At 48.0% G+C, this 12,713-nt stretch overlaps 1 long non-coding RNA gene across 2 annotated transcripts in view; it reads right to left on the reverse strand.

Annotated features, from left to right (window-relative positions):
* Positions 1–12,713, reverse strand: part of LOC112675857 (uncharacterized) — a 67,105-nt gene that overhangs the window by 11,967 nt on the left and 42,425 nt on the right. The window contains exon 1 of one of the 2 annotated variants that reach the window (XR_003146119.3): positions 41–127. The exons of the other annotated variant lie outside the window; for it this stretch is intronic. This is a non-coding gene — a long non-coding RNA (uncharacterized LOC112675857). Of the gene's footprint in view, positions 1–40; positions 128–12,713 lie in introns of those variants that run through there. 2 annotated transcript variants of the gene reach the window in all.

Raw genomic sequence — 12,713 nt, forward strand, 5'->3', positions numbered from 1 at the left:
CACATCTTGCCTTCCGTTCTCCGTAAACATTGGAGATTACCTCTGGCAGTAATGACAGGTATAAAGCCTCTAGAGTCCTCTTTAACCCGGGACAGGAATGGGCTAATGGTGGTTCTCCTGGAGCTCTGCGAGAAGAGAAATTACACAAGTAAGGTCTTAAGCATGGCCTCCAACTCCTACATGAGAGGGCAGTGTTATAGCAAGGCAGTGGGAAATTATGCTAGAAATGGGGACAGGGGGACAAATTCTGACATTATGAATAACATTATGGATTATGATAAGGGACTTGTTCTACTACAAAAGTGAGGCACCATCGAGGGTTGAGCACTCTCTCAAGACCCGGGACCCAGGCTTGGAACTCTTTCCCTCACCCAACACACCATGCACAACCCTTACACACATTCACACACACCCTTACACACATCACATGCACCCCCCACACATGCACACTCCATATACTCACCCCTACACACATACCACACCACACACACACATCACAGACACCACACACACATACTACATGTACCCCCATACATACCTCATATACTCACACATATACACCACACAAATCACACACACATGTCACACACACTACATACACACCCCTCATACACATCACAAATACATATCACACACGCCCACACACACCACACACAGACACTCTGCACAGAGCTTCTGACAGTCACCATGCCCATATGTGGCTCTGTCGCTTTGAGAACCCTCACAGAGCACAGTCAAGCTTGTTACCTTAGCCCAAATAAGTTTGAGGCTTGTTCCACAGATGTCAGCCCCAGGGTGACTGGTAATAGCTATGTTATTCACAGAGAGTCTACACCACCTCAGTACATCCTTGTGACAGGAAACCAAAGCATCGACAGGCCTGCTCTTTCTGGTAGCATTCAGCCTCTGGTCACACCCTGAGATACAGAGGCTTTTGTGGGGAACAGGCCTGAGCCACCTTATGTCTCAAATGTCCTTGCAGGAAAGACCAGCACCTCACGTCCAATCCTTCCTTCATCTCATGTCCTGCTGTGGGAGGACACAGTACGAGACAGCACATCTCTGGGACTTTTCACCACAGGAGGCCAATACAAAGCCATGGGTTTCCTCTTATCATGCTATTTCATGACATAAAAGAAAGCACCCCCCCCCCCCGGAGAGCCGGAGTCTGAAAAATATGCACGTTCCCTTACATTAGCATCCCTTTGATCTGGAAGGACAGCAGAGAGAGGCATACTCCAGACTATAAGGGCTGCATCCTTTCCTGTTCATCATCTTCCTTCCTGCTTTGGGAGCAGTGAGTCTCACACATGCCTGGAAACCAGGTAAATGCCTGGGCTGGTGAAATGTACAACTTCCAGAAGCACACTGACAGCCGAGGTCAGGCATCAGAGTTAAACCTTTAACATCTGAAATGCAGCTTCTTGTACTTTTATTTCTTACCCCTGGAAAGACTTCTAGACCATTACAACTGAAAGATACCAGAGAGCTCACCTAACTTCATCTTTCCACAGATGAGGAAATTCAGGGATCCACTTCCCCAAGTGTGATCCTCTGAGCAGCCATCAGAATCAGCTGGAGGTAGATCCCTCAGGTCCTTCCCCAGATATGCTGAATCAAGATTTGTCGTGGAAAGGCCTAGGAACCTGCATTTTAAGCAGACCCTTTAGGAAATCATATACCTGAGAATGTTCTAGAAGGACAGCTGGTTGATACAACTCAGACCACCACCACCACAACAATAATAGTAACTATAGTACTGAGGCATGATAAATCAGGATGGCCTCGGAGACTCATCTCCTCCTGTCTTCAGAGCTTAGCAAGAGCTGGTTTGGCAGGTCTGTGCAAACCGAGAACTCGGTCACCAGCCACAGAGCTCCCAAGGTGCCTCCTTCCTAACAAGCCTATTTTCTCAGCCAGGAAGCCACTGACCCATAGGTGTCCCCTACTCTTCTGTCCCTATAATGAGGCAAGGTCACTCTTCAGGAGCTCTTGCCATGGTATGAGCAGTCCTGTCAGATCCAGCCCAAACGTGTCTCTCATTTTAGTGATTCCACAAATATCTCTTGAAGGAGCTCTGTGCCACACACTGCGCTAGGTACCAGCAGTATGATGATGAAAATAACGAGCATGGCATCCGAACGTGGGTCTCCACAGAGAAGAGGCTGAGAACTGCTCCCCAATCCTGCAGATTAGAGATTAGGTGGGGAGAGCCTTCAGATTTGGGTAGAAGAATTCCTTCCTTCCAAGGAGGAGATAGAAAAGGAAAGAGCTTCTCTCCAGGGTGGCCCTGAAGGGGGACACCAGGGAACGTGTTCTTAAAATGGTCCCTAAAATGTGCCTCTTGACCTTCTGTGTCACGTCAGCCTCATATAGGCAATTGCATACAAAATGGCTGCAGGTTTGGAAGCTCAAATGTGCCCACTTGCCTGCACTTGCCAGCCACAGAGTAGCCACCTTGCAACAGAAGCTCTTGCCGCTCGCCTTCCCCAGAGCTGAGGGTAGGTCCACCTGCACTGTGCACCTGCATCAAGCCCTGAGCCCTAGGCAACCTCAGAGCAACGCACACATGCACACACACACACACACACACACACACACATCTAGATGACCGAGAGCCTGCTGCTGCCGTGCCAACTAAGCCTGCTGCAGAGTCCTCCAGTGCTCCCCTCCCCCAGCCCAGTTGGGTTAGTTGGATTTCTTCCCAGAATGACTGCTCTGGCAGTGTGCCCTGAGGAGTGGGCTCTCTGTCAGTGCCCCTCTCTTGGGTCTGGAGTCCTAGCCCCAAGCTGCTCACTGGGGCCTTCTCCCCAGGTGACTCTGGCCCCAGGCCGGCTGCCTGGTTCCCACTAATGCCCTGGCCAGTGATGAGATAGATCAAGGGCTTTGGAGTCAGGCCTCACCTACAATCCCAAGTCCACCACTTCCTAGCTGTGGTATCTTGACTGATTTCCTTAATCTCTCTAAGCCTCAATTCCTACATCAGTAACATGAGAAAAAGAAGACTTCCCTCTCAGGTTGTGCTGTGGTCTAGAGACAACCTTCGTGAACACCAAGCACGTCTCCGTAGCAGGTGCCTAGTACATGATGGCTATCACTGTCACACTCTGTGTGCCCCGGGACAAATCACCTTTGCCCCCCAAAGGAGCCATCCACTCAGCCAAATACTTGTCAAGCACCTACTCTGTGCCAGGCACTGCAAACACCATGAACAGGACGGAACCCCTGTCCTCATGGAACGTAGGTCCACAATAAAAGAGATAAAGGGTCTGTATTCGTTTGCTAGGGCTGCTGTGACAAAGGCCCACAAACTGGGTGGCAATTTATCATCTCACATTTCTGGGGGCCCGAAGTACAAGATCAAGGTATCAGCAAGGTTGGTTCTTCCCCAGGGCTGTGCCACACCTCTCCCCCAGCTTTTGGCGGCCTGCTGGCAATGGTAGGTGGTCCTCGCCTTGCGATTGGTCTGATCTCCATCTCACACAGTGCTTTCCCTGTTGTTGGGGTAGGGGGTAGGGGTCATCTGTCTCTCTCCATGTCCAAACTTCTCCTTTTTATAAAAGGAGAAGTTTTGGGTTAGAGCCCACCCTAATGACCTAATTATAATTTGAGTACCTCTATAAAGCCAGTGTTCTGGGTTAGAGCCCATCCCAAGGGCGTCATTGTAACTTGAGTACATTTATAAAGACTCTATGTCGGAATGAGGCCACATTCTGAGGTACTGGGGGTTAGGGCTTCAATGTATCTTTTTTTGGGGGGGGGTGCACTTCAACCCATAACAGTGGCCCTTTCCATGTACTCATTCAGCCTCATCTGATTTCTGAATGGACTTGATTCCGCACAGGCCTCCTTCCTATCCAGTTTAATCTGGAATCAGGTGCATCCCGCATGTTCAGGGCTCTTAAAGGCTATCTCCAAGAACCATCTGTCTCCTCTCTGCTCTCAAGAAGGTAAAAGACCTGGACGTTGACCTTCCCCTGACTCAGAAGAGGGACCACATGATGTCCCCAGCCAGGGCTCAGATCATAGCCCCAGAGCCCTTCCCCGGGTCCCTGACTCCAGCCACGTGTCCAGCAAGCGCGGCGTCTGATGCAAGAGCACCCCTGCCGCAGGCCTTGGGCGGAAACTTCACATCCTGCGCACAGCACCCAGGTTCCTCTCTTGCACACAGTCATCTCATATAAATGGAAGAAGCATCTCTTTGTGAAATTGCCTATCTCCTGCAGCTCAAGTTGGAAGAATGTTTACTTATTTGGCCCCAGGGAATCGTAAACATCTTGCAGCGTATGTTAACCGTTACTCCATAATACCGTTCATTTTTAGTATCTGAAATTACAAAGTGCTCCCCCCTCCAGGATTTACCTCCAGTTGTTAACAGACTGATGGGCTCAGTTCGCCTTGTTTCAGGCCTCAGAAGGACAACATTATTGGTTCTGGTTTGTCCCCTTTGAAAAAAAAAAAAAAAAAACTCTTGATGTGAAAAAACAGAGGTACCAGCCACCGGTAAGGACCCTCATCGCGAAACTTGCATAAATGCCCAGATAGAAGAACAGTCACCGATCATAAAAGATCTAGTGGTTCCTGAATGCCAGTGAATGAGCCTGAGCGAACCTGGGATTTGGAATATGGACACCTGGAGCCCACCCCACTCCCCCAGCCTATTAAAAATCAGAATTTTAGTAGTGAAAGAGATTCTGTGTTTTTAGTGAACTCAGAGGTGGTGGTGAAGAACAGCCAGGTTTGGAAAGACGGGGTTACTGAATAAGACAACGCTCTGGTACCCTGCCCTGCGCCTCTCTGAGCCCCCACCGTTCTGGCAACCCTGCTGCTCTCTGGGTCCCTTCCAGTGCCCCCTGTCCAGCCCGCAGGGACCCTCCCCGTAACCTGCCCCAGGCATCCCCACTGCCCTGGCCCCTTGATCTGCCTCCTGCTTCCCCCCCCCCACCAGTCCATCACCTCTCCCTGGGACCCCCCCAGAACCCCGTGCTTCCCCTCATGGCAGCACTCACCAGGCTCACCACATCCCCGTTACCTGGCTGAGTGAGGCCAACCCACCCCCATCAGGGCTCCCGTGGGCAAGCTCCCTCTGTCCCTCCTTTTCTGTCCATGCGTCTGTCTCCATCTCCCTGGGGCTGCGTGCACTGGACGTGCCCTGGAATCCTCAGCACCGGCCAGAGCCTGCCCGACAACTCCCTCATCCTGCAGTGAGCAGGCCCCTCTGGCTCTAGCCACCCGTTTGCCTATCTCCCCAGCATCGAGCGCCGAGCTTGGCCTCTGGCAGGTCCGTGTAGCGATCCGTGGCTGGCGGGCGGGCTGGTAGAGACAGGGGTGGGCTCCGCAGACGCCGCTACCCTGAAGTCTCAGATTCCGCTTCCATCCTCACACCCCAGAGTGGATTTGCTGCATCATCCAGAGCTCATTCATTGACAGCTGTGGCTCTTGGCCTCCTTCTCTGTAACCCCTCCCATGACGCAGGTGAGTTAGGGTGCGAGGACAGTCTTAGAGCCCCTAGGGCTGCCACTCCCCAAGCCCAGAGGGGTGGGCCGCAGGCTAGCCACAGTGGCGTGGTGCCACGGCGCAAGCACCCCCAGACCCTGCAGAGGGGAGGGGCAGGGAGGGAAGAAGCAGGACTCCTCACTCCAGCCGGCAATCTGGCCACAGCAGCTGAAATCAAAAGTCAGTCACCCTCAGGAAGTCTCAGCCACGCCAAGGAGTTGCCGTCACCCAAATCCATGACCTGTTGGCCCTTCTGTCCAGCAGAATGTTGCCCAAGGTACCCCAGTCATCCTCTACGAGCCAGAACTGAGGCTGCCACACCTCTGCCCAGGTCAACCAACTGTCAGATAAAAAGAAGTGTACAGGGCAGGCCTGCCTGCAGGCCTCACGGCCCAGGGGTGCTATGATCTTTCACCACATCCTACATACTGGGAAGGAGTCACCTGCTTCCTTCCAGGAGAGGCTGCTGGCTGACAGCTCAGCAGAAACTGCTGCCTGGAAGACACCAGAACAGACACTCCGAGATGAGCCAGCCCTGCCCAAACTGCAGACAGCAGGGTGACACTCCTGTCTCAGGAAGCAAGGCTGTCTGAGGGAAGCTCCCCAAGATGCTCCTATCAGGTCCTTGTGGGAGTCCCTGGGAGGACGCCTTTGCCCATCCTGCCCGGGATCAACCAGGTGAGCATACAGGGGCTTCACAAAGCATCCATAGCCCACAGCCTCTCTGGCTGTGTGCAGTGTTCAGTGCTGCTGTTACTGCCATCCCTTGTTCTTTGTCTACCCCTTCTGTGGACCATGAGGAGGAAAGCTGACACCAGGATTGTCAGAGTAAGTGGCTACCTACTTTGCTGTGCTTTCATCCAACTGTCCAGCAAACACCAAGTGTCACAGGCTGTGCCTGCCTCCACTGATCCCTGTCCTGACATGAGGATTTAGGAATGTCACGATTAGAAGGGACCTCTTGTTACGAGGTCAGATTACATCTGTGGATGCGAAGGTACTGGGGGTCTCTACTCAATACTTGCACCTCATTAAATTATCTGCTCTTCTCCAGAGTTCATTTTCATTTGCAGAGGAAAAGAAAGCAAGAAAACTTCTCATCTTTCAAGACACAGTCAAGCGTGACCTCAACAGAGGTTAGTTTTCTCAAAGAAAGAAAACAGCATCTTAACTTCTCATAGCTTGTTTACATTGTGCAAGCCCTATTCCTTGCGCTGCCTTCGTGACACTCTTGCAAGTTAAGCAGGGAAACCAAGCCTCATTTCCCCCCTTGACAACTAAAAAAAAATGAAAAATTAAAAAAAAACCCTTAAAGGGTTTATCACGTTTAAAAGAATCTGACACTCTTTATTTTTAGCTGAAAAGTATAAGAGAATTTTAAGTTTATAAATAGTTGTGGCATGTTTAAGAGAAGTTGATTTACTATAATTATACGTTTATTGGCTACATGAGTAATTTAAATGCTTAAGAGGGTTTTGCTTATTAATATTGTAAGTATACCCTGCCAGACATTTGAAGTGTCTAAAAAGTAAACATATTAAATTTATACATGTGGTTGGAGATGTCTAAGGGAATGTAATTAAGTTTGTAAATGGACTAATTTTAATCTTTGCCCATGAGTTACTTGAACATCAGTGAACAACTGGAAGTTATTTGTTCTCGATTTTTTATAAGAATCATTAGATGCATAAACAAAAATATGTAAGAGTTGGCTGTAAATGCATAAAGAAAATGAGCCTTTTGCATCTGAACTTGGCTGTCTAACTAACCATCTCACACACGCCCTCAAGTCTAGTGGCTTAGCCCTCCCACAAGTGTCCCCATCGCAATCAATGCCAACTTTATCCTTCCAGGTGCGCCAGACAAAAAAAAAAAAATCTTCAGTCTTCCTTGACTCTTCTCTTTTGCTCACATCAATCCAAGAGAAAATCCTAATGACTTTACCTTCAAAAGACATAATCCAACCATGTCTTAGGACTTGTCTGCTACACTCTGGCTCAAGCCGTCACCCTCTCCATCCCGGGTTGTGGCAATAACCTCCCACCTGCCACTCTGTCCCCTCTAATCAATTCTCAACTCAGCAGCCAGGGAGATCCTGTTAAAACAAAGTCAGGTCACGTCACTCCTCCACTCAAAGCCTCAGAGTGAAAACCAAAGTCTTCACGGTGGTCCACAGGGCCAGTACAAACAGGCTCCCTTTCCCCCATGACCACACCTCACCAGAGGCTCCTCTTGCTCACCCAGCTCCAGCCTCATATACCTCTGGGCCTTGGCTCTAGCTGTTCCTATGCCCTGAAGACTCTTCACTAGATGTCAGCATGGGATCCTCTGGGCTAGGCAGGATAATTGTGTCCTTCGTCCAAATATCCAGGTTCTAACTCTCAAAATCTATGAATATGTTGGGTACATGGCAAAGGGGCATTAAGGCAACAGATGGAGTTTGTGTTAGGGACTCAATTGCATTACCCTCAAAACTCCTGTATTGGAGCCCTGACCCCCAGTGGCTCAGAATGTGACTGTATCTGGAGATGGTATCTTCAAAGAGGCAAAATGAGGTAATTGGTAGGTAGGCTCTAACCTCATACGACTGGTAAAGAGAAGACCATGTGAAGACATAGGGAGAAGGCAGCCATCTCCAATTGAAGGAAAGAAGAAGCATTAGAGGAATTCGACCCTGCTAACACCTTGATTGCAAATTTCTAGATGCCAGAATTAGGAGAACAGGGAATTCTGTTGTTTAAGCCACCCATTCTGTGGCTCTTTGTTATGGCAGCCCTAGCAAGCTAAGAGAGGTTGCTAATCAACCATCCCTGAGATGAGATTACCCTGGATTACCAGGCTTTAAAATCCCAAGGGCCTCCTAATGGAGTCACAGGGATAAATGAGAGTATTCCTGCCCTCAAGCTACTTAGTCTACCGGGAGAGATGTGAAGAAACCATGGTCAAATGTGAAAAGAGCTTTCCCAGAGATTCACAGGCACAGAAGGGTGTGGTGATTAAGAGCATGACTTCCAGTCTGAGCCACTTCAAATCCCGCTTCCACCCCTCTCTAGTCGCCTCTCATAACCTTGTACACATGGATGTGCCTCATGTCCTCCACTAAACTGGAGATAAGGAGAGAACAGACTTCAAAAAGCTCTTGTGAGAGGACACCTGGGTGGCTCAGTGGTTGAGCATCTGCCTTCAGCTCAGGTTGTGATCCCGGGGGGCTGGGATCCAGTCCTGCATCAGGCTCCCCACAAGGAGCCTGCTTCTCCCTCTGCCTATGTCTCTGTGTCTCTCATGAATAAATTAATAAAATATTTTTTAAAAATAAAGCTCTTGTGAGGAAAAACTGAGACAATGAGTGGAAGGGGCTTGAATAGCACTCAGCACATGGAAAGCTTGCTAGCTATTCGGTTCTCTGTCACTGGGCAGTGGAAGCGCAAAGAAAGAAGTGACCAAAAGGGGACTAAAGGGGTCTGGGATGGCTTCTCAGAGAAGAGATATAAGGTGAATCCCTTTCCAGAAAGGAAAGAGGGGATGGGCATTCCAAGTGGAAGGAGTGAATAGCCAAGCACCCTGAGGGTGATAGGGAACCAGTGAAAGTTTCTAAGCAAGAAAATGACAGGGAGAGATGCGTGCTTCCATTCAGAAGAGAATGAAGAGGGACGGTGAGTCTGAAGGCCAGGAGGTGAGTTGATGCTGTCAGTCACTCAGGGCGGAAATGAGAGTAGCCCGGAAGAGAGCAGAAGGAAGGCAAGGAGGGCAAGGAAGGCATGGCTTCACAGGTAAAATTGCTGACACACAGAGCGAAGGGGAGGGGAAGGGTGAGGACAGAAAGGAAAAGTTCATCTTTAGAACCCTCAGGGCTCCTTTCAGCCCTCCTTCCCCAAGGCTAACTGGACCTCCCTGAACAGCCCTGGGCCTCTTGGCTGGTGCAGATGTGAAATTAAATCTCCTCTAAGAGAAGAGACTTCCAGAGCAAATGAGCAGATTCACAAAGTCTCTGGAAGCGAGTCCTGGAGCCAAGAGAGAAAACAAAACCTGCCCAATACAGGGAGAAGGTGATGGGAAGTTCTGGAAGCAAAGATAACATCTCGAGGTGCCATGAAGATCCTACGTCTCTCTCTGGACACTTGCTCAGGTGGGTGAACATTTGTCAGACACGAATGAAACTCAATCCTGGCCCACAGGAAGCAAGTAACTCATAAACTGTAAGAAAAAAAAAAGACAGATATCCCCCAGCCCGATCCCTTGACATTTGCCCTTAGCTCCTCAACACACAGGACTGCAGGACACAAATAATCAGGGTATCTGGAGGCAGGCTTTCTTCACCAGTGTTTCCTCCTAGCCTAAGTCATTCTACTGACTCTAAAACTTGAAGAGAATTTGTCTGACAGCTCCAAAGATCCATCACTCAGCCACATTATGCGTGACAGGGCGTTGTTGTTTGTTTTGTAAATCTGGGTAACAACAAAACCCCAAATATTAAACATGAAACCTTCAGATCTATATTCCCCCGTTGTCACTGTTGCTGCTGTTTGTCATTGCCAAATACACAAATCCCAAACATCTGAACATTGTTCCTCCAAATATAACTTCAGAATTCAAATGAGGTTTCTATCTAGAATTTTCTTTTGCTCTTGAGATGCCAAGTCTGAGAGTTCTGAGACCAGGAGAAATGAAGATACTGTGTTTTCTGCAAAGACTGTGGCTGGCCCACCACTGTAAAGAACCAGGACGTGGCTTTGAGTGACTACTTCTCTCTGGATGGCCTGCCTCCCCCACTCAGGACAGAGGGGACCCCACCCCCCATACCCGCCCAGGCAACCAACTGCTCCATTTCCTGCTACAAATCTCAGCAATTATTCTTTACAAAGAGGGGATGGAAACATTTAATCTCCCAGTCCCAAACTGAGCTCTGGTGAATGATCAGCCCACCCCGCTGTTGTTTGGGGGTAGTTTTGAACAAACGTCATCCTGGAACTCGGAGGACAAGGCTGCATTCCCCTAGAGCTGAGCTCAGCCAACTCAATGCTCAGTGATTTCTGCCCCCCACACACCCATGTTCTAAGGAGCCAGGTTCCCAGCCCACTGTGGCAAAGATTCTCATTGCTCTCTTGTTCCCACTTTCTGCTTTCTGTGTCCAGGGAATCACACATCTTTTCAATCTGCCAAAGGGCCTCATCACTCCCTTTCCCCAAAGAGGTTTTTCCATAGAGCCACCAGGTCAACTCTTAAACATGGGTTATAACAATAGAGCCAAGGGGGTTTGCCTTAGCCAGCTTGGGCTGCCATAACAAAATACCATGGAATGGGGGGGCTTAAATAACACACATTCATTTCTCACAGTTCTGGAGGCTGGGAAATCCAGGACAAAAGTGCCCGCAGAGTCACTTCTTGGTAAGGAGCTGCTTCCTGCCTTGCAGACAGCCACCTTCTTGGTGTGTGTTCATATAGAGGGAGGGAGCTGTATTCTCTATTCCTCTTCTTATAAAGGCACTAACACCAGCAATGGGGGCCCTACCCGATGACCTCATCTAAACATAATTACCTCCCAAAGGCCCCCACCTCCAAACACCACCACAAGCAGGGGTGGGGCTTCCATACGGGTTTTGGTAGAGACACAAGCATTCAATCCACAACAGGATCTGAAATTAAAAAAAAAAAGTCTGGTTGTCTCTTTCTCCTTAGGGAGGGAGCTCCTTCAAAGCTAAAAAGAGGTTTGTTTTCCTCCAGAGTTGACATGATTGATTTGCAGGGACATCCCTCGATGGGACAAATTTATAGTAATCATGCATATAACACAAGCTAAATTTTCAACAGGATGAGCTGCTGCACATATTGATAAGCTGCCTAGTGATATGGCTCGTGGGCCTCACTTTTCCCATTACCTATAACAGATGACTCTCTCCATTCACAGTAAAGAACCCTGTGAAGGGAGAAATACACACAAACTCTACTAATGGTTTCATAGAGGTTGAATCCCAGCATTGAATGGGATTTTGGTATCACTCTCTCCACCACACACTCAATGTTTTAATTCCCTCTAATGTTCCTGCCAGTGGTTACTCAGCTTATTGTAAATACCTCCGGTGCCAGAGAACTCACTGCTTTCTAGGTACAGTCTTGCTTACTTGCTTGTTTATTTGCTTGCCCGCTTCTGAAAACACACACATTCTTGGCAGGTTGTAAGTATAGTGTAGCAGACAAAGCCTGGGCTTTGGTGTTAAACAGACCTCAAAATCCCAGCTTTGCCATTTTCTGTCTGGTTTTAGAGAAATGTTGAACATTTTGAGCTTTAATGCTGTCATCTGCAAAGAGGGAAGGGCAATAATGCTTACTTCTTCGATTCTTCCATGAATATATTAGATAATAAAGTGCCCAGGACGGAGTAGGTGTCAGCTGGTGTCAGCTCCTCTCTCACTTCCTCATCACCTTCCTTTCTAGCCTTCCATTCATTTCCTGCAATACGGATTTAGACTAATACAGAAACACTAGAGCCAACATACCATTGATAAAAGCATCACAGAAAGCCGAAAAGGAGTCATTATGTTGAAAAGGGAGACCCTTGCCTGGTAAGCAGAATCATAAATCCATGATGATAATTAATGTCCTCATTTGATTATGAATTATTCAAGGGCATGGATCTGTCCATACTCCCCACAGAATCTGGCACAGGGCCTTCTGTCTGGTAGACACTCAATAAATGTCTCTAAGCTGAATTTTGTTGGATTTTTTTTGTAAAATTTTATTTCAGGAATTTATATAGATCAGTGCAAAATACAAATAATATTTAGGTATCTATTATTTGGAGGAATAGCTGCTCCTGGAGGCGATTACATTAATAACTAGGCATTCATTACTAATCAAACTTCTATAAAATTTAGCTATTTTCATTAAATGCATGATTGAATTACAATTATTTTTTTAGAAGACTGGAGTATTTGATAAGTTTATTCCCAGTTACCCCTATATTCCTAGTGCCTAGTACAGCACCTGGTACTGACACAAGAGACATAAGCATTCAATCCACAATAGGATCTGAAATAAAAAAAAGTCTGGTTGTCTCTTTCTACCTATCTCTTTCTACTTCTCTCTCTGGTTGTCTCATCTGTCTATCTACCCACTAAATATGACAATATTGTGAATATTGTGACTATTTCTACTTTGAGTATATTTGCTGAAAAACATAATGAAAATAGGATTTAGGATTATACCTAAAGGTCTAGCAT

The sequence above is a fragment of the Canis lupus genome, chromosome 30 (assembly GCF_003254725.2).
Source record: "Canis lupus dingo isolate Sandy chromosome 30, ASM325472v2, whole genome shotgun sequence".
NCBI lineage: Eukaryota > Metazoa > Chordata > Mammalia > Carnivora > Canidae > Canis > Canis lupus.